We start from the raw sequence: 23,557 nt of genomic DNA on the forward strand, positions 1-23,557 counted from the left end.
TATATTCTCAAATCGATTTTTCTGTTGTAGACACAAGTTTAAAAGTAGAAGAGTTGAGATAAATAATCCTTCATTCTTCCACATTTTTCATGTTATTTTATTGGCCTAAAGAGGGTACGTCTTATTGATTTGAAATACTGTTTGGCGGGGTGTTTATTATAAAAAGGAATTGTTGCTGTACATCCACTAGCTTATTCATCCTTTTTTTAAGAAATATTTACTATATATCAAATAAAGCTTGTTGTCATCGTATTATCTATTACTTAAACAATTGAATACTCTATTGAAATTGCATTTAGATTTTGCTGAGGAAAACACATTATTGAAAGTCTTAAAAATTCTCATTATTTTTTGGACTTAATGATCCAGTAGGTCATTTACATCTCTGTCCTGAGCAACTTAACTGAACATTGAATGGGTCCAGCTCTGGTAGGGGACACTGCAGCTGCTGAAGTGCAAAGGAAAACTGAATGTAACAGTAGACTAAAAAGACAAATTGCATTTAAGGAGCTCCACACAGTATAATGGCCTGTGTTGGAATTTAAATTTTTAAGATGGAATGCAACTCATTTGATATTTATCCTACTTGATAATTCTTGTCTAAGCCCAACAAGATGCTCCAAAATTATCATATTTTTATGTTTTAATAAATTGTCATTATACCTGTAGTTTCCATATAGATCTAGAGGGAAAACAAATGTCTAAAGTTGGAACCCTGGAGTAGATCTCTTTCATGGTGCGGCACACATTTCATGCTGACCCAGGGTTAGAACCCAAGAATTCTCTTTATGACAGGTAAGGTAACCACATAATTTGTTGGTCAAATTGGAATGATTTTGACAGTGAAGACGTGTGTTCTGAAAAATTATACCAGGACAAAAACTGGGCCCATTTCAGGTAAATTTGGCTGTATAATCACTTAGGAGTGAAAAAATTTCAGATCTTAAGCCACTTTTGACATTGTGGCTGTGGAAGCATACTTATTTGGAGACTATTATTTTTTATTTTAGTTGTACCCAAGTGATATTTTAAAACAACTTTCTTAATATTAAGCTTTGGGAAATATTACTTATAAACACAGATTATATAAGCCCCATACTCATTTATTTACACAATCATTTGTTCATTCAAGTAACAATAGTTGAGCTTCTTCTGCGTTTCAGGCAGTGTGCTGGTTTTGCGGGGTAGTGTGGTGAGACAACACAAGGATGTGTCCTTGTCTTTATGCACACACATTGTTTTCTAGTGTGTGCGGTGAACATAAAGTGCAGTTATATAAATTTCTATAAAATTAAACTGTGTTGTGTGTACATGGGACTATAGGAAAATAGAAAATTTGACCCTGTTAAAGAATCTAGGTTAGTATTTCTGAACAGGTTTAAGTTGTGCTAAGATTTAAAGGGTGAGAGTGTAGACCAGAGAGGGCAGTTTACTTAAGCCTGGATTGATGCCAGCCCTCCCATTCAGTGCAGGTGTGTCCAAGGAATATGGTGGACTTGTCTTAGTGACAGACTGGATTTTTAATTTTTTTTAGTGGATAGCTTTTGCTTTGCTGGTATAGTAGGTGAGTTTTTTGGCATTTGACTGGATGTTGAATAAGGAGAAGAGAATGAAAGAGTAATTTTGGGATGGAGCGAGGAGAGGTGGGCAGCTCTCATAGGAAGGGGAACTGGAGGGACCAAGCAGAGATGCTTGAGATGACATGTGGAATATATGCAATCAATCACAAGAAGACTTTTCTCCAGAAATCTGATAGTAAGTGACCTGGATTTCAAAAGTGGATTTATATTTGAGGGGCTGAGATTGGCAAGGTAGAGAGCTGGGATGGCCCAATGAGGCCCATTTCATTTTAGTTTGCACACATATGTTAAACGGGATTTAGCAGTTTTCTTTATCTCTTTTATTTTTGTATTCTTTATCTTTTAATTCTTATAACTTTCATGCAGTTTTCAGAAAATATGCCACAACAGTAATAGAGTGAGTCAGTTTTCTATTTTATTAGAACTATCCAAGGGCTTTTAGTTTAACCACTTGTACTTTGTATAATAGATTAAGATTTCCCTCCCCAATTAGATTTCCTATAGCCAGTCTTAAGACAGTTTGAGGTGGAGAGAACAACCATTTGACCTGCTCCCATCAGTAAATAAATATTTTTAAGGATGTAGTTTCTCACATTACCAAGGTGGATGATGCATGTGTTTGTGTCTGTGCATGAGCGTGTGCACAGGTGTGCAGGACAGTGAGAATCTAGTTTGACATTGTTCCCACCCTTAAGCTGTTAAAACTTTTTGTGGAAAGGAAGGCCAACATACAACTTTAAATAATTCAATTTACCTAAAAATTTATCTAAATGTTGATTTATCCAGTAGTTTGAAGCGGGAAAGCTAGGGGTAATTAAGTGTAAAATAAAGGCTTATTTGGGAGATTTTTATTAGGGATGTAGGTTTTTAATTAAACATAAAATCAAGAAAGATACCTTTGTAAATTTAGACCCAAAAATTTCTTTGAGTCAATATTGTGTTTTTGCTCAACTGGCCCATGTCTTTAGAAAATTTTATTTATTTTCTCTGTCTCACTGGATTCCCTGACTTCAAAATGCCCTAAATAGAACTCAGCCTGGTGTTGAATGATGCAACAGAAAAAAGCTTTAGTGACTTCTAACAGATTAAGCCTTGGACAATAGCTCCTAAGCAGAAAGCATGACCCCGTATCTGAAAGGGTAAAGCAAATGGCTGTGAATAATGTGAATGAATGCAGGAGGAGAGCAGAGCAGCAAAAAAAGTTTCCAGGCTTATTTCTGGTTCAATTCTGTGACTATCTTTTTATGTATCTGCAGTGAATACAAGATTTTCTCATTGGCTAGCCTAAAATGCCATGAAGTTCTGACTTTCATATTCTTTCTTTCTGTGGAGTATTTTACTGCATTCCACTTTTCCCTGGGATAATAAAACTCTTTATTTCCTAATTGCTCAATGGAGGACCCACATGGCTGGGATAATAATGAGCTGGCACAAAGCCTTGGTTTATGGAGGGCTCTGTGGATTCAGAAAAGTCACAAGGTTTGCTAAAGTGAATTCTTTTTTGCTTGCAATTGGTCCCCCAGGTAATGTAGACCAAAGAAGAAAGATGCAACTTCAGGCATTAGTGGAAAGACCTCATGATCTGGAAAGGAACTTTGTTCAAATGAGGGCATGTCAGTCGCAGAGCTTTTAAAAAATGAATCTCAAAGTTCATACGTTTTAGCGCACTGCCACTGGAACGACTTGACATGAGCTGGTTGTCTTAACATAAAATCACCTGTCCTTGACTCTAAGCCAAACCATACACATTAGAGATTCAGCTGGAAGCCTGCCTAATGTTTGAGGGATTATTTCTACAAATCCAAGATAGATGGTGTGAATACTAATTGTCTGACTAATGAGAGGAATAGCTGAACAACAGTGAAGGTCACTGCCGATGTCCAAAGGTGAACAGTCAACATGGTTTGGAGCTGGTGGCTCCAGTCCTCACAGTGCAGGGTTGGCCTGTTGAGGATCATTGTTCCTTGAGATGTGGGAGGTGGACTCCCTTCTCTTGCTTTCTGCCCATAGTGTGGACCATGAAATACTCTTGAGGGGATTGTTACAATGTTTGTCCTTAGTCGTATGACTATTGTTTCAATAATTCAGTGATCTATCAGTGAAAACGCACCAGGCTCACTGAAGTCATTATGTGCAGAAGAGTTAAAAGATCAAGACTGATGATCAAGTTAGTATTCTGTTATGCATTTTAAGGATTATCATAATGTGATACTGAAATGCTAAGTAGGAGCTTAGGTATACTGCCTTTGCTGATATTATTTTCATCTCCAGAAAACAGTGGTCTTTGGAGTTTTATTGTTGATAAATTTTTAAAATTTAGAAAAAGTAGAATACTTGTAGGTAAAAGATTGTCTCACAATACTGAATATATACTTCCATTAACACACTTTTCCATAACATTGTTACTTTTTTACCTTAATTTACCATACTAGATTATTAGGTTTATTTTTTATTTATGACTCTGTTCTCAGAAAAGGCGCAATTATCTATATACTTGTTTTGACTGGGTGTCTATATTGCAGTGATGAAAGTGTGGGCTTAGAGCAAGGGAGGGAATAGTTCTTCCTACTCCCATACTCTAGCTTATCCTCCCAGTGGCCCTCTATTTTTTATTGGCTAGAGCACATGTCACAAGAAGAATGATTAAAAAAAGATAATGAGAATATTCACTTATTATAAGAAGACTTAAAAGGAATGTGCATACTGTTCTCAGATACGTTCTGACTTCATGGATTTATTGAATGGATCAATAGAGGGTTAAATGAGTGAATGAATGAATGAATGAATGAATGAAGCACTAAGTGGAGGGCACAGGGAAGCAGCATGGAGTGACTAGAATGACACATATGCTCATCACCCTTAGAAAGCTCACCTTCTACTGTGGATGAACACAGATGCAAAGGCAATTATTCTGTGGAGCAGAAAGTAGAAGAGTGAAGAAACTGGCTCTGAGTAGCTCTATAGGTCAGAAAGAAAGCAAGTGTCAGTATTAGTCATAAGTTTTTTTTTTTTAATGAATTGCCTATCAAGTAGTTTCCCACATCTAATACCAAATTTAATTCAATTTAATACCTGTCTATTGAAGATATACTATGCACATTCTATCCGGAGCAACATGGAAATGTATCTGGGTGATCATGTAAGAAGGAGCAGCATAAGGGTGACAAGAACACTATTAGGCAGTTTACTCCAGTAGGTAGTTAGCACCCACATCTGCAGATGTATTTGGAAGTGTCTTGGTGTGGCAGAATCTGGGTGTTAGGCCACAATATGCAATTCATTCAACTAGAGTAGGTTAAATATTTTTTTCCTATTTAGTTTGTGATAACTCTGATTCATGTGCTTATTCTTCACCTTTACTGAGAATAAAGGGCTTTGTGAGAAGTAATCTGCTGTTTATTTTTGACTAAAGAAAGACGAAACAAGTCATAGCTAGGTAGCTAGATTCATGTCTATACATATGCCATTTATTTTATTCCTTTTTCTGACTTGTTTTTTCTTCTCCTTTAAAGGATCAAACATGTACTAGATTTTTTAAATTAAATGGGATATTTTTCTTTCTTCCTTTTTTGAAAACAGAGAAATCTGTAGTTCAGTAGTTAGGTATGAGATCAACATTTGTCATGATTTTAAACTAGTTTGTGAAGCCAAAATTTTCTCTCTTTTTTGCCTTTTTTTAGGGCCACACCTGCAGCATATGGAAATTCCCAGGCTAGGGGTTGAACTAGTTGCTGGCCTACACTACAGCCACAGCAACATGGGATTCGAGCTGCATCTGCAACCTACACCACAGCTCACGGCAACGGCATATCCTTAACCCACTAGAGTGAGGCCAGGGATCGAACCTGCCACCTTATAGATCCTAGTCGGGTTCATTTCCACTGAGCCACAATGGGAACTCCCCCAAATTGTCTATATACTAGTTCCCCAATTTCCCTCATATCCTTATGTAGCTATTCTAGTATGAATTTGCTGTCCAACATTAATGGGGGCCATCCTTGAGGATGTCTTTTCATGGAGATTCTGGAAAAATACTGTAATGCAGTGATGTTGCTTAATGACCTGTGCTGCGAGCCTTGATCTTGATTCCTTTGAGAAATGACAGATGAAGTAGATGTCCAAAGGAAAACCCCAGAATTGGAATGATTATTAAAATTACTGGCTAGAAGCCATCAGTACTTGAGTGGATACTAACTACAACCTTTGGCAGGAAAGCAAACTGTTCATCCTGTGCACACAGAAACTCATTCTCTGACAATGTTTGCTCTTTCCTCGAGGATACCTTCAAGGATACTACTTTGTTCTTCTGATTCCACATGCAATTCATTAGAATATAAATTTTTCATTCATTTTTTGATTTGGAACTTAATGAAGGTCAACACATACCATATCTACATTGCTTTTACAATTTCTATTAAATAAAAAAAGCTTAAGGAAATTTGTCTAATAGAGTAATACCTGGAGACAGTAAATATCTGTTTTTAATATTCAGTATTTTATTATAATAAATCTAAAATGCCCATGGTTGAACATTCTAGTTCAGTAGCACATGGATAATACCTAAATCCCTCAAAGTATGAAAATATTCAGGTGAACTTGACAGAGACAAATAAGGTAGCATAGAGAAGTGACTAAGAGCGCAAGTTGTGAGATTAGCATCCATTTAGGTCATGACCGTTTTAAACTGTAAGTTGTCTCTCTGTGCATTATCTCCTCATTGTAAATTAGGATAATTAATAGAACTTGTCTCATCAGACTGTTTTAAGAGTTAATGTTGGGTGTTTAGTATAGCTCCTGGTATGTAGTAGGTAGTGGTGTGTTGGTAAATGGTTAACGAAAGATGTTCTGTTATATAGTGCCTGCCAATTTCTATAGTGTAAATATTTCCACCATGGAGTAAATACCCTCAATATGATACTGCTGGATGCTCAATTGGAAAGCGATATGCGCAATTGGCTTTCACTAGTCTGTGTGAGCCAGCTCCAGCATACTCTTGATAGTAAGCATTAAACAAATCTTAATTGTTGTTGTTTACATATTCAAATAATGAAAGATACTTAAGGACCTTTAACTTATTAATCGTATGTGCCATATATTATGATCATCTATTTTGATGGCATATTTAGCTTATGATTTATGACATAAAAGTCAATAAGCAATATACATTTGCTCTAGTTTCCCTTGTGGGATTGGTTTAAGTTCTGCATTTTGTATTAGTTTGCAAAATACCCTTTAATTTATATTACAGTTGTACCTAATATTTGATTTCCCAGGTTTAGTGTGTTTACATTTTTTATGATGTTGTCTCCACATAGAGTTTTTTTATTTATGGTCTCACTGTCAGGCATAATCAATTTTGAATAGGAAAAAAAAAGAGATAAATTAAAGGAGTGGCTGGTTAAGATAATGCCTTCCAGATGAAGCAGCAGCTGCTCCCATAGGTTGTGAGTTCTCATAGGCTTCCCGTGTTCATACTCCTTGCAAGTATCTCTCTACCAACCTCAAACAATATACAGTTCAGGCCTCCTTCCTTCCGGAATGACCTTTTAAGAATGAAACATCAGCATCTGTGACAAATAATAGAGAAGGAGGCTGAAAGCCTTGTCTTACAGAGTGTCAGTAATTGTTTTAAGTCTATAAAAATGCAGCCCAATTAATATATCTGGTCAGAACAGCTATTTACATAAAGAGCATTCAAAATGTGCATAGGAAAATTTAACTTATGAGTTAATGAAAGAAATTACCTTTATGCTATTTGACAGCTTCTTATATAAATTCATAACAAGGCCCTCATACTAGAACAGTAACAATTTTTCTTCACAACAGTTGGAACAAATAATTTATCTGGACACTGAAATTGTAAATACCAAAGTATATAACTCACACTTCTTTGGAATTTAGATATACATAGCTGGCTATGACGTCACTATTTTGTCTTGCCTCCTAACTGGAACCAGGAGCTATATATCATTCTGGTTGGGCTTTCATGATTTTGAGAAGAAGTTTGTAGTTAATTAAGTAAAAGGAGTTCCATTAGTAGATTTTGAAGATAGTTTAGAGGAATTTTAGAGAAAGAGGCCAGCTTGCTTTCAAGAGTCGCTTCTGATTTATTCTCAGAAACCTAGAGAAGGTTGCTTTGGAGATATCTTTACCCTGCTAAAGTGACAGGAGCCAGGGCACAACTATTACAAGTTTTATTTTTCAGATGTTCCTGATAGTATTAGTAACAATTTTGGAGTTTCTATTATGTGCAAAGCACTAGCCAAAATTATTCATCCCTGAAACAACACTGTTGGGTAGATTATTTTTTATTCCAAACTTACAAATCAGAAATTTGAGGTTAAAAATCTTTATTAACTTGCCATATGTATGGTTACCAATGAGGAAACCTACTTTTCAAAGTTTTATCTATGTTTCCACAGCTTCCTTTCTTTCTCTCTATCCAACTGTCTCTAATAAGACTTTGAAAAACAAGACTTCTTTTAGAACTCGTTTTCAAATATTTTTAAGTTGTTAGATTTTCTTCTCAAAAAATCTAACTGTTCAAGAAGCAATATCCATTCTTCAGAATTTGAAGAACATCTTCAGATAGTTTAAAATATCTATTGTTCATTTTCTCTATCAATGTACCTAAAAAATTTCTCTTGAAGAGTGAAGATGGTAAATTTGGAGTTACAAAGAGAGAAAGAATATAAATTTAGATGCATAAAATGTGGAAAAACGCCTATGTCATCACAGAAGCAGTCAAAGCCTAACTCTGGTACTGTGATATTCCACAAAAGAATAACTACTTTTCATGGACAGTTGGGTTCTAAAAAACACAATTATAAAGCCAAGATGTTTAATTTCCTTTAAATTAGTTACAGCTTCAAGGGTATATTAAAAAAAACAAAAAAAAAAACTCTAAGGGCATACCTCATGTTGTTGCACTTCACATTATTGTGCTTCACAGGTATTGTGGGTTTTTTGGTTTGTTTTGTTTTAAGTTAAAGATATGTGGCAATCTTGAGCAAGTCTATCGGTGCCATTATTTTCCCATAGCATTTGTTCACTTCATGTCTCTGTGTCACATTTTGGTAGTTCTCTCAATATTTCAGTTTTTTCATTATTATTATGTTTGTTATGGTGATCTATGATCAGCAGTCTTTGATGTTACTATTGCAAAAAGATTATGACTTTCTGAAGGCTCAGGTGATGGTTAGCATTTTTTAGCAATAAAGTATTTTTTAATTAAAGTGTGTACATTGGTTTTTTAGACAATGTTATTACACATTTAATAGATTATAGTAGAGTGTAAATATAACTTTTATATGCACTGGGAAACCAAACAATTCCTGTGACTCTCTTTATTGTGATGCTAACTTTATTGCAGAGGCCTGGAACTGAACCTGCAATATCTCCGAGGTATGTTTGTAGTTGGTGATTATTAGGACTGTTTTCATGATTGTCTCAATATTATTTGGGAAAACAAATTATTTTGAAAAACAATAACTCATCAATGGGAATCAGCTTTTCTATTTCGGTAAAAGATAATTTTGAAAAGTTTACATTGCTGCAACACACAGTGATTCCTTTTGTGTACTTCTGGGTTTAGAGGCTCAAATGGCAGACCCAAGGTACCATATGTCATAGTATCTGAGAAAGTAAAATAGCCACAGAATACTTGGCACACCTTGATGACAAACTTATTCATTTAGCTCTCCATATCTTTTTCAGAACTGTTGTAAATGCAATCAGAAAAGCTAAATCTTCTATGTCATGTGTTACATAATGGAACTGGGGCAAGTGGGTCTCTTCTCTGTGGGTCACAAAATAAGGAGGATGAACAGAAAATCCTGGTTAGTACATCTGGAAGAAATAAGCTAACAAGTATCTTGGCAAGACTATTCAGAGCTGTTGTGAGCCAATGGGGGAGTGAGTGGTGGCATAGGTGTTAGCACGGGGCAAACATCAAAAGGCCATTTCACATCTAGATCATTTCCATTGGTTATCCTCAGATGATTATTTAAACTCGTCAAGGCTCATCTGCATTGAAGTACCTTTTTTAAAGCTATGGTATAGTTCTCTTTAATTCTCTTACTTTAGGAAAATAAATTCAAAATGCATTTTTGCAGAAGATAGCACAGGTTATAGTAAGTACTATATAACAATTTAAAAGTTTTAAAGATGAAAATGGAGAACAGAACGTAAAGGATTTCTCCTGTTTTAATAAGCCATACCAAACTTGTGCTTCAGAGCCAGGATTTGTTAGGTCCTGGTCTACAGTCTCTGGCAGTAATACTTCTCCTGGGATGTAGGTTTAAATAGTTTTCATAAATGAATTTTTTTTTTAAATCAGTGACCAGTAGTTTAAAAATCTATATGATTTTGGACACTTCTTTTCAGAGAGACTAAAAGACCCAAATATTTAACTAAAAATTTCCTTGCTGATTAACAATGAATCTGATGACAGGCTGAATGAATATATCCTCAGATTCCGTTTTTTTCCTTTCTTTTTAAAAATCTGATTCTTCATACTTGCTAATGGTTTTCTCTCCTGTTTAGACCTCTAGACTAGTTAATTTGCAAGGATGAATTATAAATTTCTTAAAAGTTGATGGGAATTTCCTGAGTTTAAATGTTAAAATTTTCATCTTCTCTCAACAGTTTAAAAAATATCTTTTCAAATTCAATTTAGTATGATTCTGTATTGCGTCCATAGAGTAAATTTATATATAATACTGTGAAATATCAAGAAAGTAGCTATATAGAATAATAAGGTCATTCTTCATATCAAGTTAACTATTAAGGAAAGTACCGACTTTTCTAAGGATAATTGTGTAATTCACTCTTTATTTAGATGAAATTTATTAAATAAATGTGTATCCCCAGTGGAGTCCTAAAAGACCTGAGCTGAATTTAAGCCTATCCTTTTAGCACTTCATTACATAATGTCTACTATTACTTTTAACTTATTCTGTTCAAGTCTTGGCTTCATAGGAAAATCATGGGCTTCCTGAGGTTAGGAATTTGGTCCTTATATTATTGTTATACCTTCATAGCACCTAACATGAATCTTGGATATAGAATATGCTTAGTAGTTATAAGTGGCTTGGTAAGATTAAATCTTAATTCCACACTTTGTATTCTCTATAGTAAATTGTATTTTGTATATTTTGAATATGATCAGCATTTACATAAAGGGTCTGCATCTTCAGGCCAAATCCTGGTTACCTGTATTTTTGTAAATGAAATCTGATTGGAGCACAGGCACACTCATTCATTTGCTTATTGTCTATGGCTGCTTTTATATTACCATGGCATAGCTAAGTAGTCAGAACTGCAACCCTCCAGCCCACCAAGCCAAAGTATCTGGCACTTATAGGATTGTAGAATTGCCAGTTGCCAACCTCTTTTCTAGATAGTACTTATCTTTGATAGAAAATGTAATTGCTTAGGTTCTGAATTATTTAACTTTTTACCTTTAAAGAAGGTAAATTAGATGATAATGCTTCCTGGTGCTGCATATGTTAACTAAGATTTTCCAGTAAGAACAAGTATCAAAAAGAGAGAAAAAGAATAATAATGGAGCATGTCCCATTTTTCTTGCCATTGTTCCTGTATTTCTGATTGAAGATAGAGAATAGATACATTAAAACACACCTAAAAATGTAGTTTGGTTTCCTGCCAGGGTAAACCTTTATTAAAGCCAAGATTCAGTTTAAATTAAAAGGTTGAAACAGCCGCATTGTATTAGAGAAAATATACAGCTGCATTAAAAAAGGTTCAATTAGCTGGTTGCAATAATCTGCTCTTTGAGGCTGCCAGTCTACCTCAGGTGTAATCATAAAATACATTTAGCATTGGTTAAAATAATGGTTTACTTAGTGATCTTAAAAACACAATTATTTCATTGTTATGTTGATTTTACAAGACAGTCTTCATGTTGAAAAGGTGAAGAGCAGTCTTTTACATTCTTCACTACTTTAAGGTAATATCATGTCATAGAAAGTTAACAAGGTTCTTCTTATTAATATTTCAGATGGAAATAATGAACAGCTTGTATTTAATGCTAGCTTAAAACCCAAGGAAACTACTATAAAAAGTACTTAAAACAAGAAATTATTTTACTTGAATGTTTTAAAAATTTAAAAATGAATGATTTTCAGTGACTATTGAAATATCAGTTGGATCTCATATTCCTTTGGTTGTTCTATTCCATGCTATTTATCATCAGATGTTTAGATAGGGAAATATATTTCCCCTATATGATTGAAAAGATGCAAATGATTTTTTTCTTTATAATAATATCTAGATAATTTAGAAAGACTAACACAAAGATCAGAGAATTAAAAGAGACCAGTATTTCATGATGCTCACTAAGAAGTGACTGTCACATGTGTTGTATTTTCTGTATGTCAGTATTGTAATAAGCATTGTTCATAGATTATTTTTAGTATAGCTACTCTCAAAGATAGGTAATAATATTCCTACTTTGTAGATAAATTTGAAAAATGCTCAGTAATTTGCTCAAATTTGTACACTAGCCAGTTAGAGGACTGGACTAAGTCTGTCTGACCAGGTAGTGTTAATGACTTAATTTAGGGGTTTCCTGAAAGGATAGAGTACAAAAGGGCCCTTTGCTATTGCTAGGAAAGATCACATTCTGGTAGAAGTTAGCAGCATAATGATACTCAGAGGAGAGTTGGTGAGAGCAAGTAGTTCTTGGTCTTTGAATTCTCACCCCAGTAGCTAATTTTTATCAAGAATCTACTATTTTGTGCATATTTGGAGTTATGCATTTATTTTATATGTGTATTTTTATAATGATTTGGAGAATGTACTGCTATTCTTGTTCACAGCTGAGGATCCTAAGGAATTTCTTTGTGGGTTAGTGGGTTAAGGATACAGTGTTGTCACTGCTGTGGCTCTAGTTATAGCTATGACTTGGGTTTGAAAAAAAAAATGTTCAGTATCTTGTCCAAGGTCAAACCACCAATATGTTTGAAACAGATGACATTAAAATTGACACCTGTCTGTTGTCAGTTTTTTGACCTATAACTACAAATTTCTCTGCCTTCCTGAAATTCAGTAACATGAGTTGGAAAACCATAAGACTCCCATAGATAAGGTTTAAGTTGAGTGAGATTTCAAATAATCTGAGCAGCATACAGAATCTGAATGTTCACTCTTAGATGGACGTATTAGAAGAGTTAGCTAAATTCTCCTTTTCTCCTTTTGTGTATATGGCAGTAGATAAAAATCATGATATTTACAAAAAATACTTACCTTAATACTTCAACTGGTGGTATCTCACATCTTCAGATGCTAGCTTCCTGGAAGAATTCTGAATGTTACCCAAAAGCCAGCCTCTTATCCTTAGCACCCAGGATCTCTGCCTAATTGAAAGAGAAAATTTTATCTTATGAAAGACAAATACATACAAACTTATAATAAACAGTACATTAATATATACAAATTATAATTGTAGAAAAAACATAAAATTTGAAAAAAAATCACTTAAATTTACAACCACCTGGTAATACCCCAAGTAGAATGTTGTATTCCTGTGGGCATTTTCCTGTGAATATATACCAAGGATGCATGTGTGTGTGTGTGTGTGTATGTGTGTCTGTGTTTGCATGCTTGTGTGCACACATATGAAGACAATATCTGAAAATATTAATAGAGATTTCCTAGTGTTGTCTGGAGTCTTCCTTCTTCCAGCATTTCCCTAAGAAAGGTAATTATCCAAAATAATTTTAAAACAACAAAGAAATTGGTTGACATCTGTAAGACAAGATTCTTTTCATTTACACAATATGGGATTTTTGAGAGAAAAAGATTTTTTACTGAAGAAGTTAGATGCTCATTGTCAAAGAATAAGCCCACTATTTCTTTGTATATTCCATACATAATAAGATTTACAAAAAAGCCTGATAATCTAAAAACTGTATCCTGTCCTATAGGAGATGAAGGCATCTGCTGTAGGAAAAAGCAGAGAATTAGGATGATTTTAGATCCCTGAGCAGCGACGCAACACCCTATCCACTCATAACTGAATACTGTAGAGAATGTGCTCTGGGTGACAGCATTGAGGGGAGATCCCACAGCAGAGACACAATTACCTAGCTTCCTAAATGAAACTAGTAGAAGCTGCAAGTCTTGTGCAGCATCTTTGCATGCAACATGTTAACTAATATCAATTAGTAGTGATACCAGTAAGAGCCTTCTATTCTTCCCCCTTGATATGGGAGAGTATTCAAGTGTATCATGTGTCCCCAAGAGGAATGTGGAAATCTAGGATCCTGGTCTAGAGAGGTCTCATTGTAAGAATGAGGAGGGAGCAGAGTGACCTATATGAACTTGGTGCTTAGAAAGTAGAGGATGATGAGGCAGGAGCAAGAGATCACCAAGAGCTTAGATCACCTATGGCAGAAGGGAAGATAAAGATGGAATGGTGGGTAGGAAAGGGGAAGTGGGGATGTTTGAACTTTAGAATACTTAAGTAATTGAATATGGAGATAACTAGTTTGACATGAATTGGCAAATTAAAATTTTCTGCTACTGAGAGGAAAAGGAGTTGTGAAAACTCAGAAATCAAGCAATTTTATATGTGTACATAATCTGAGATTTTAACTAAAATTTGTGTGAACTATATAATCAACTTTCTATGCATGTAATCATGCTAAATATATTGTTTTCTAATTTTTTTTCTCACTCAGAAGAATGTAGTAGCTATAACTTCATATCAGGACACACAGGTACTCAACATCCTTTTTAATGAGTGGGTAGTATCCACTGTATATTTGTCTAACCATTCTCCAATGTTGGACATTTAATCTCTTTCCATGTATTATTTACCTTCAATATAATTCTGAGCAGGATTCTTCTTACAGTCATTGCAATGAGAGTATGTTTTTATAATCTGTTTTGACTGTAATTTTCTGTATCTGTTTGACTTTTAAATAAACTATGTTTTTATATATGTACATATATTTTGAGGAGAATATTTTCACAGATTGGAAATTGTGACTAGAACTTCCTTATTTTGTAATCATATTGTCTCAAGCTTTGGATATATTTCATTTCAGTGGATCTTCATTTGACTTCTAGTATGTGATCACCTGTGTTCTTTGGCTCATAGTTCCACATTTCCTAGGACAGAACATAATGAGAAATGGAATTCTGCCATGTAACTCTGTTGTGTACTCTCAAAGAATATATTGTCCATATTATTTATATTTCTTTATTTTCATATTCCATTCTATTACTGTACATAGATAGAACTTGACTAGAATTTAAACATATAAGTAAAATGAACAATGTTTTATATTGTGGTATGGACAAAGTATGTTTGTGCTTCTTTAGTGGAAGATGGCTTCCGTGTTTATATCAACAAATCACACACATATGTTTGGCTGACTTCATGAAATTCATTTATTTTAATATTCCTATTTTTTGTCTTTTTTTCAAGCAAAGGGTCATGGTTAAATTGGTTAGGAAATAATCAGGCATGCTCTTTTAATCTTTGGGGAAAAAGTTGCTTTTAAAATAAAATTTTTATTCTTACTGGATAGAGACTTTTTTTTTTCTTTTTGGCACATGGAAGTCCCAGGCTAGGGGTTGAATAGGAGCTGCAGCTGCTGGCCTACACCACAGCCACAGCAATGCAAGATCCTAGCTGCCACGTGTGTGACCTATACCACAGTTCCTGGCAATGCTGGATCCTTAACCCACTGAGCTAGACCAGGGATTGAACCCATATCCTTATGTATACCAACTAGTTGGGTTTGTAACCTGCTGAGCCACAACAGGAACTCCCAGGATAGAGATTTTTTTAAAAATATTTTAAGAAGTTTGGTACGAGGAATTTGAGGGGAGAACAAAGGGAGAAAGCAATTAGATGTTCATAGCAAATGAGAATATTCATTCAGCACCCAACATGGTGAAGCTCTCAGTAACATCAAAGAGAAAAATAATTCATTAATTTTATTTATTTATTTATTTATTTTTATTTTTTATGGCCACACCTGTGGCACATGGGGTCGAATCAAAGCTGCAGCTGCCAGCCAACACCACAGCCACGGCAGTGCTGTATCCAAGCTGCATCTGCGACTGCATCTCATGGCAATGCTGGATCCTTACCCACACTGAGCACGGCCAGGAATCAAACCCATGTCCTCATGGATTCTAATCGGGTTCGTTACCACTGAGCCACAACAGGAACTCCTAATTCATTAATTAATTTCTGATGAAATAGTAATTGAGTTAATGACTGAATGACTCAATAACCAACACATTTTCTGTCAAGGAGTCAGCAGGTGGGTGCTCTCTAATGGTAATAGGGCATTTGATTTCTGAATTATTGCCTTGAAGCAGCTATTGAATATACCTTTGTTTCAATTGCTAAAATATAGACACCGTCTGGATTGACCTCCTACTTGTGCAGACCTGATTATCTTGCTAAGGAAGCTTCCAGTTCCCGAAGCAGAAGGAATAGGTAAAAGTGACAATACAAGGGAAACAGAGGGAAATAGAAACTTGAAGGGATATTTATAAGAGTATGAATCTTTTGTGGTTACTTAACAGAAATACATTCTCTGCAAGTCCTGTGAGAGCAGAGAGACCATGAACTGTGGGTAGGATTTTGAAAGGCAGAAAAGAGGAATTCTCTGTAGAGAAAATGGTACTAATAAAGACAAAAATTGGGAATGAGTAGGAAGTATTGAGGGAAGAGTACGCTGGAGTGTCAAATGCCTGAAAATGAGTAATGAGACCAGACAAAGGGGCTTCTTTAAATGAGTCTTGAGGGAGAATAACCTTTAATTATAGTTTAGTGAGTCCACAACTATGCTGTCCAATATGATAACCACTAGTCACAGTAAGATATACCATAAGCACAAAATACACATCAGATTTTAAAGACTTAGTATGAACAAAACACTATAAAGTATATCATTAATAATTTTTACTAATGACATGTTAAGGTGATAATTTTTTGGATGCAGTTAAAGAAAATGTATCATTAAATATATAACATAAAAATCAGTATCACTTATTTCTCTTTCTTCAGTGTGGCTACTATAATGTTTAAAGTTACATACTTGGCTTACATGTGTGACTTTTATTCATGTCTCTCATATTTCTATTGGATGGCATTAGTCTAAACTTTTACGTGGAAGCAGTGACTGGGGTTTTAAGGAGATAGTGATGAGGGTTTGGACTTACTCTGCTTGGGGTGACCTTGGCTTACCTATGCAGTGTAATAGGGAGTAGGAAATGTAGGATTGGTGCTTGTAGAACAGGAACTAGAAACATCTCACAAAGATACTCACGTAGAAATGTTTGTGAGATTTGTGAGGAGATGATGGTGAATGATATGTAGGGAGAAAGTGTCTGCAGGGGACAGCTGGGAGCAGAGGACCAACTTCAGCTATGTCAGGGGGAGCATGACTCTTACATCTGAATTTTAAATACTGTGAGGTATAATTTCCAGAAAAGGTGTTGGCAGAATCAAAGCGAAATCAAACCACCACCACAACAGCTCTTTGCCTTATTCAATGAAGGCTCCATTGTTAAAGGGCAATTTCAAAAGATAAATTCAGAAGGCTGAGTGATTTTCTTCCCTCATTTTTACACAATGTAAGAATTAAATGTTTGGTTAATCAATGAAAGGTATCATAAAAGCTGGAGGATTAGAGACAAAAAAAATTTAAAATAAGTCAATTAGAAAGTACAAATCTGAAAGCATTCTCTGTCACTTGCCATGCCTAAATGTGCCTATGGTGTTAGAAGGAGATATTTTTAAAAAATGAATTAATTGTGCTCATAATTGTTCCTTCCCCTAAAAAGGAGGTAAATGAAATCCTGGCAGTCTGAAATTTCCACCTTAAGGGATAATTTGCTAGGCCTAACATTTTCAGGCATCATTGGTAAGTTTTGCCTGCTATTTGCAATGATGGAAGTATGAACAGTTTAGCCTCATTTCCTATTAGTGATGGAAGCCTTGAAACGTTCTTGGTTTCACTATGATTACATTGATAGAAGGGCTTGCATCACAAGCAGCCTGTGCCCAAGCTGACTCCAGGCAAAGCCAGAACGCTCCCCAGAGCAGGGCACACCATTCACTGAAAAGAAAGAGCCACACGATGGTGGTGCTAGGAATCCCACTGTTAAGGCTAGCTGTGTGATGGGGAAAGACTGAAAGCAGTGTGGACATTTTATATTTGAAAATCCAAAAGAATAAAAAGTAAGCCATGAATCCCTAGCTTAGCTTATCCTTTTTATGAATTCTGGAAGAGAAAAAGCATTTTGTAATTTAATCAAATGAGGAATGAAGTACTCACATTATTTTGGATGTTCATCTAGATGTTAAATAGTTAAACCTACTCTAAAAGTACTGGTGCTTTTATAAATTTCATCAGGTTAAGACAGTCATTCAGATTTATCTTTCCTCCAGTGTCTGAGGAAAACACTGTCTTATCCTTTGATCCTGGGGCAAATTACTCTACCTGTGCTTTTAGCCATGAGTTTCAAACTTTAGGATATATTTAAGAATCACTTTGAGAAATTACCAAAATACAGATCCCAGGGTCTCCAGAAATATGCTTTTTAAACCGTCAGTATCCAGAAATACCTACTATCCAAGTTCTTGTCTTCCCAGGAAGTGAGAAGGCATGAATTTGCAGTCAATAAGTAGTAAATGATACAGCAATACAACTGTTAGTTATAATATTATACAAATTATGTTCCTTATACCTGTCTTGTGTGATTTTATTCACTAAATTACCCAGTGTGAAGTGATGCTCTTGTGAGATATTAAGCAGTATGCACTCTCCTTTTCCTGGATGCTGCCACATTCACAGCAGTCACTGGGAGCTATCCTCATTTGGCTGCTAGATACAAAGCCTCATTACTGCAAGGAACTGCTCTCACAGCACAAGCATAAGACAAATTTTGGACATAAATCAGAAAGGTTTGGAAGAATTTTTGAGGACTCATTGCCCTATTGCTGCTGTAACAAATTACCAAAAAATTTCTGGTTTAAAACAAAACAAATTTACCCTCGTATAGTCCTGGGGGTTAGAGTCTAAAATGAGTTGACAGGACTGTGTTTCATGTGGAATATCTAGAGGAGTATCTTTCCTTGCCATTTCAAGTGTCTGAAGGCTACCTGATTCCTTGGCTCGTGGTCTCTTCTTCTGTCTTTAAAACAGCAGCAGAATAGCGTCTTTGAATATCTTTCTGATTCTGACTTTCTCTTTTTCTCCTAAGGACCCTTTTGAAGACAGTGGCCTACCCAGAAATCCTGGATAACCTTTTCATCTGAAGGTCCTTAACTTAGTCCCATTTATGAAGGCTCCTTTGCCATGTGAGGTAACATATTCACAGGTTCTGGGACCAGGATGTGGGCATCTTTGGGGAACCATTATTGTGCCTACCTCATCTACCATAGATAAAATGTTTGGGCCGATAAGGAAAACAGAGACCATGGGAACTCAAGAGAGCTTGGAGTTGGAGTAAGTCTCCAAACAAAGAAACAAATAAACAAAAAACAGCTGTACTCTCTACCCATTTCAAGTAAGTTATGGCAACCTTGGCCTTCTGAGAAAAGAGGACTTTTTTTTTTTCATATTTTAGAGAAGAGCTCAAGAAAACAAACAAATTTCCTACACTAGCTTGGTGTAACACTAGAGGATTTATAGGGAGCAACTTGGATTTTAGGCAGCATTACCACCCTAGATTCTCCAGTATCTGTAGGGTGACGAAGGAAAGCATCTCTGAATTCTCTGTGAAACAGAAAATGGCTTGAGAAGTATAACCTAATTCAAATGGGTCTCATGAGTAGAGCATACAGAACAGAGACCAATGATCTGAGACCTGTGTGTCAGTTGGGAGGATGTCCATTGTGAAGACAGGATGATCGATGTTTGTCAAGTGGCTGTCAGTATGCACAAGGGCTGATGATGCAGTGCTCAATGATGTGATGCAACATAAGCTCTCCAGGAGGCTAATGCCCCTCTAGAGGATATGGGAGGGAAAAACTTGAATTGACTCAGTAGTTCCTTGCAATGACTAAGTTTATTTGGAATTAAGTTTTGTTTTGTTTTTTTTTCCATTAGGCAGAATAGAAGCTCAGAATAGAGGTTAAACCATAGTACTTTATAAAGTTAATTTTTGGTATTCACACAGCTGAGTATTATAACTTAAACATATATACCTGTACATTTTTTAGAAATCTTCAAAGTTTTAGGTATAACCTCAGAGGGGCACTAGGAAAATATAGGACATCAGTAAAGCTTCCTTAGCTCTCATTCATAAGCCTCTGTCTAGATATCCTGATGACTTGCACTTACTGAAAATTTAGTGCTCTAAAACTTGGCTCCAGCAATAAGGTATTTCTTCACTTATATAATTAAAAGATCCTGTGAGAATGTGGGCTTTAGGGTTAGTTTGGTCAAAATATTACTTAAATCATGTCATTGACGTGGAAGTCTTATGGCTCTGTGGTCTCTGTTTTTTAAAAAAAAGTTTTATTGAAGTATAGTTGATTCACAGTGTGATAATTTCTACTGTCCAATAAACTGATTCAGTTATGTATAAACACATCCATTATTTTTCAGATTCTTTTCCCATAAAGATTATTACAGAATATTGGGTAGAGTTGCCTGTGCTATACAGTAGTTCCCTGTTGGCCAATCATTCCATATACCACGGTGTATGTACCAATCGCATACTGCCAGTCCATCACTCTACCAGCCATGTCCCCTTTGATAACCATAAGTTTGTTTTCAAAGTTAATGAGTCTATTTCTGTTCTGCAAATAATTGTACTTCTCTGAATTTTCAACTTGTCCTTAAGCTGACTTACCTCATGATTGCAACAAGGCTGCCAGCTATAACATCCGTGACTACCAGGTTTTGTATAGATCTAGGGGAAGACAGGAATTTTCTTCTCCTAGCCATGAAATAAATATTCTCAGCCTTACTTTTGCGAGAATAATTCAGTTACATACTCACTCCTAAACCATTAACTGTATCAGTGGAATCCCAAGTTCTGACTAGCTTTGCTTTAGCTCTGTTATCATACTTGAATCCAAAAATGATGCAAATAGCCTAGAGTTATCGGAGTCCTCCTTTGGAGCTGGGTTGGGGTCAATCTTTCTTATAGGAAGAATGAAAGAGATGATTTCTCTACAGTTGCCCTCACCAGTGAGAAATGTCTATGTTTCTTTCATTAAATTACCATATTCTTTTGTATAATCTCCTCAAGATTTCTAAGGCATCATTTTTTTTAATTTAATAAACTAAGATGTTTCCATGAGGGTATTCCCAAGAAAATGTATGGTTCTTTAGAGTCAATAGGCTGCTTTTAGTGTGCTAGAAAATTAGAGCAATTTAGGCATAGTAGATAAGAGCAGCCCCATGGAAGATTAGCAGGGAGCATCTTTGAGGGTGCCACAAATTAAATAGTTCCTGACAAACGACTGATCATTTTAAAAAAGTTTGGCATTTTTAAAGGCTAGAGAAAGAAGTCTGTCTCAATCAATGAGGGGCTATTCCTTGCTCTAATTTAGGCACTTTTGGATAAGATGAGTCACTGATAAACTCGAATGAAATGACTCATATCTTTGTGTATTGGAAGACTCTTAACATGTACTCTATCAATCCTGGAGAATGATTTCACTCTGTATTTGAAAGTCAAATTGAAGGCCTCTTTTTTTTTGTAAGTCTATCTGACACAATAGGCTATAATGGATCTTTTAGCTTCTTTGGGTCCAAACTACTCATAAAATTATTCACTGTAATGGCTTCTTTGGAGCAGTGACAGGACTTGATATAAATGCTTGTTAAGAACAGCCAGCTTTACTGATTACATCTCCCAGGGATGGCAAATAGAACCTTTAGAGATGGCAAGTATTTTGGAGACAAGGCACTACTTTATCAGATGACAAGACAACAAGTCAGGAAAGAACCAATGAGAGTTACTGATTCAGAGTGCATGCTAGTCTTAGAGCCTGAAGGATTTTATACATATGGATTTTGGGGCACAATGTGTTTTACACAGATTGAAATGTACATATAAAACTATATTGAAAATACAGTGCAAAAAATTATATGAATATTTTTGTTTCAAGTACAGGGTGTACAAACACCAAATACATATTTGTTGGATGGATAAATAAAGTAGGTACACTATTTTACTTGCTAATTTTTCATGATTTTTAAAAGGTAATTAGTGATTCTGAAATGTGTTCTTTATAGAAGACATGAAGATATAGTTTACCAACCTCTATTCCCATAATAATTTGGCCTGTTTTTATTTAACCTATCTTCCAAGAAATGATGAGGAATAAACTTTCTCAAGAAGATTCTGTTTATATTTCAGAACATAAGAAAATTTACTGATTTGTTTGGTACCTCGTATGCTTGGAATGAACATAATTAAGACTATCTAAATACAAGATCCAGTATCACATTTAGGATTGAGCTGTACCAACAACACCACAGAATATTTCCAGAGCTAACCTACCATCTGCCTACCCTGATGAAAAGCTGCATGAAACAGAATCACCTACAGATGGGACTCTGAAAAAAATCAGGATTCTTTTGTCATTAATTTTTATGTTGTGAAGGAATAGACAAGTACACAGCTAAAAGTACTAAAAACTAATTAACAGCAGACCCAGACTGCTTTTGCTTTTCATAGGCTGTTAGAACTGTTATTGTTAATCAAGGTAACTTTCTTATACATAAGAAAGCTCAAGCAGGTTGGAGAATTCATTCTTGGGCTCTCAGTTGCTAGATAGTAAAATTGATGGCAGTTGGAACCATTTGACATTTTCTCTGCAGTTTTGAAGCTAGAGGTAGTATCATAAATTGGTATTTGTAGTCTTCTAGCCCAGCCTTACTGCATTTGGATCAATTTTCATTTTATTCTAAGTGCAATGGGAAGTCTTTGGGAGATTTTTAAATAAAAGAGTGGTGTGATTTAATTTACATTTTAATAAGATACTGTTATTGCTACTGTGTGAACAGAGGATGGATTGGAGAGTAGCAAGAGTGGGAATAGGAAGACAAATTAGGATGCTCCTATAATAATCAAATGAGAGATTTAGAGTTTAAGGATGGGAATGATGGCTATGGAATAGAAAAACTGACACACTGATAATATTTTAAAAATAGAAAAATAAAATGTAGTTAGAGAGGGAAAATTAACAATAATTCCTAGATTTCTGGATTTGATAATGGAATGGATGGTGGGATGGTGGTGCCATATACAGGTATGAGAAAGTCTAGGTAGAATAGTATTTTTAGGGATATTTTTGGTGAGGAATTAATATCCACATCTATATCATACTACCAGGTTTGATTTAAATGCCTTTCCTTTGTACTCCCATGGTAAGCATGGTTTTTGTTTGTACTGTGAAATAAATTTCGAATTGCTGACCCCGTGTTAAGTATTTTTTTTGTCCCTTTACAACAGAATTTTAGTTGTGTTGGTGGCAAAAATGTATTCAGATGAAACTTCATTTCCTTGCTTCCCGTGAGGTAGAAGTGATCATGAAAGAGGTGACAAATCTGGTCATTAAGATTAAAGTACTTTTGGGGGGGATTTCTAAAAAAGTTTAAAAGGGACACACATTCAGATGGCACATGCCCTGTTTCCTTTTGCACTTCCTCCTGCTTTCTGCCTGAAATGTGGATGCAGTCACTAGACCTGCAACCATGAAAGAACAACCGTGAAAGGCCAACAACAGTCCCACAGGTTTTGATCTTGACATCGTTGAATTACTCCAGTCACCCTGGATTGATTTCATCTATATTTCTTGTTATGTGAGAAGAAAATGAAGCTTATTTTGTTAAGCCACTATTATCTCTGTTTTCTGTTGCACACAGTCAAATCCAAACTCTTAACTGATAGCATTCATCACACTCTGTGTTGTAAATTGTGGTGGTTTTCTATCTTCATTACTAGATAAGTTGCTAGAGTTC

At 35.4% G+C, this 23,557-nt stretch overlaps 1 long non-coding RNA gene across 2 annotated transcripts in view; it reads left to right on the forward strand.

The window, feature by feature from the left end:
- LOC106509506 overlaps positions 1–23,557 on the forward strand; it is a 997,952-nt gene that overhangs the window by 260,007 nt on the left and 714,388 nt on the right. The window contains exon 3 of one of the 2 annotated variants that reach the window (XR_002342062.1): positions 18,837–18,938. The exons of the other annotated variant lie outside the window; for it this stretch is intronic. This is a non-coding gene — a long non-coding RNA (uncharacterized LOC106509506). The remainder of the gene's footprint in view (positions 1–18,836; positions 18,939–23,557) is intronic. 2 annotated transcript variants of the gene reach the window in all.

Source organism: Sus scrofa, chromosome 2 (assembly GCF_000003025.6).
Source record: "Sus scrofa isolate TJ Tabasco breed Duroc chromosome 2, Sscrofa11.1, whole genome shotgun sequence".
Lineage (NCBI taxonomy): Eukaryota > Metazoa > Chordata > Mammalia > Artiodactyla > Suidae > Sus > Sus scrofa.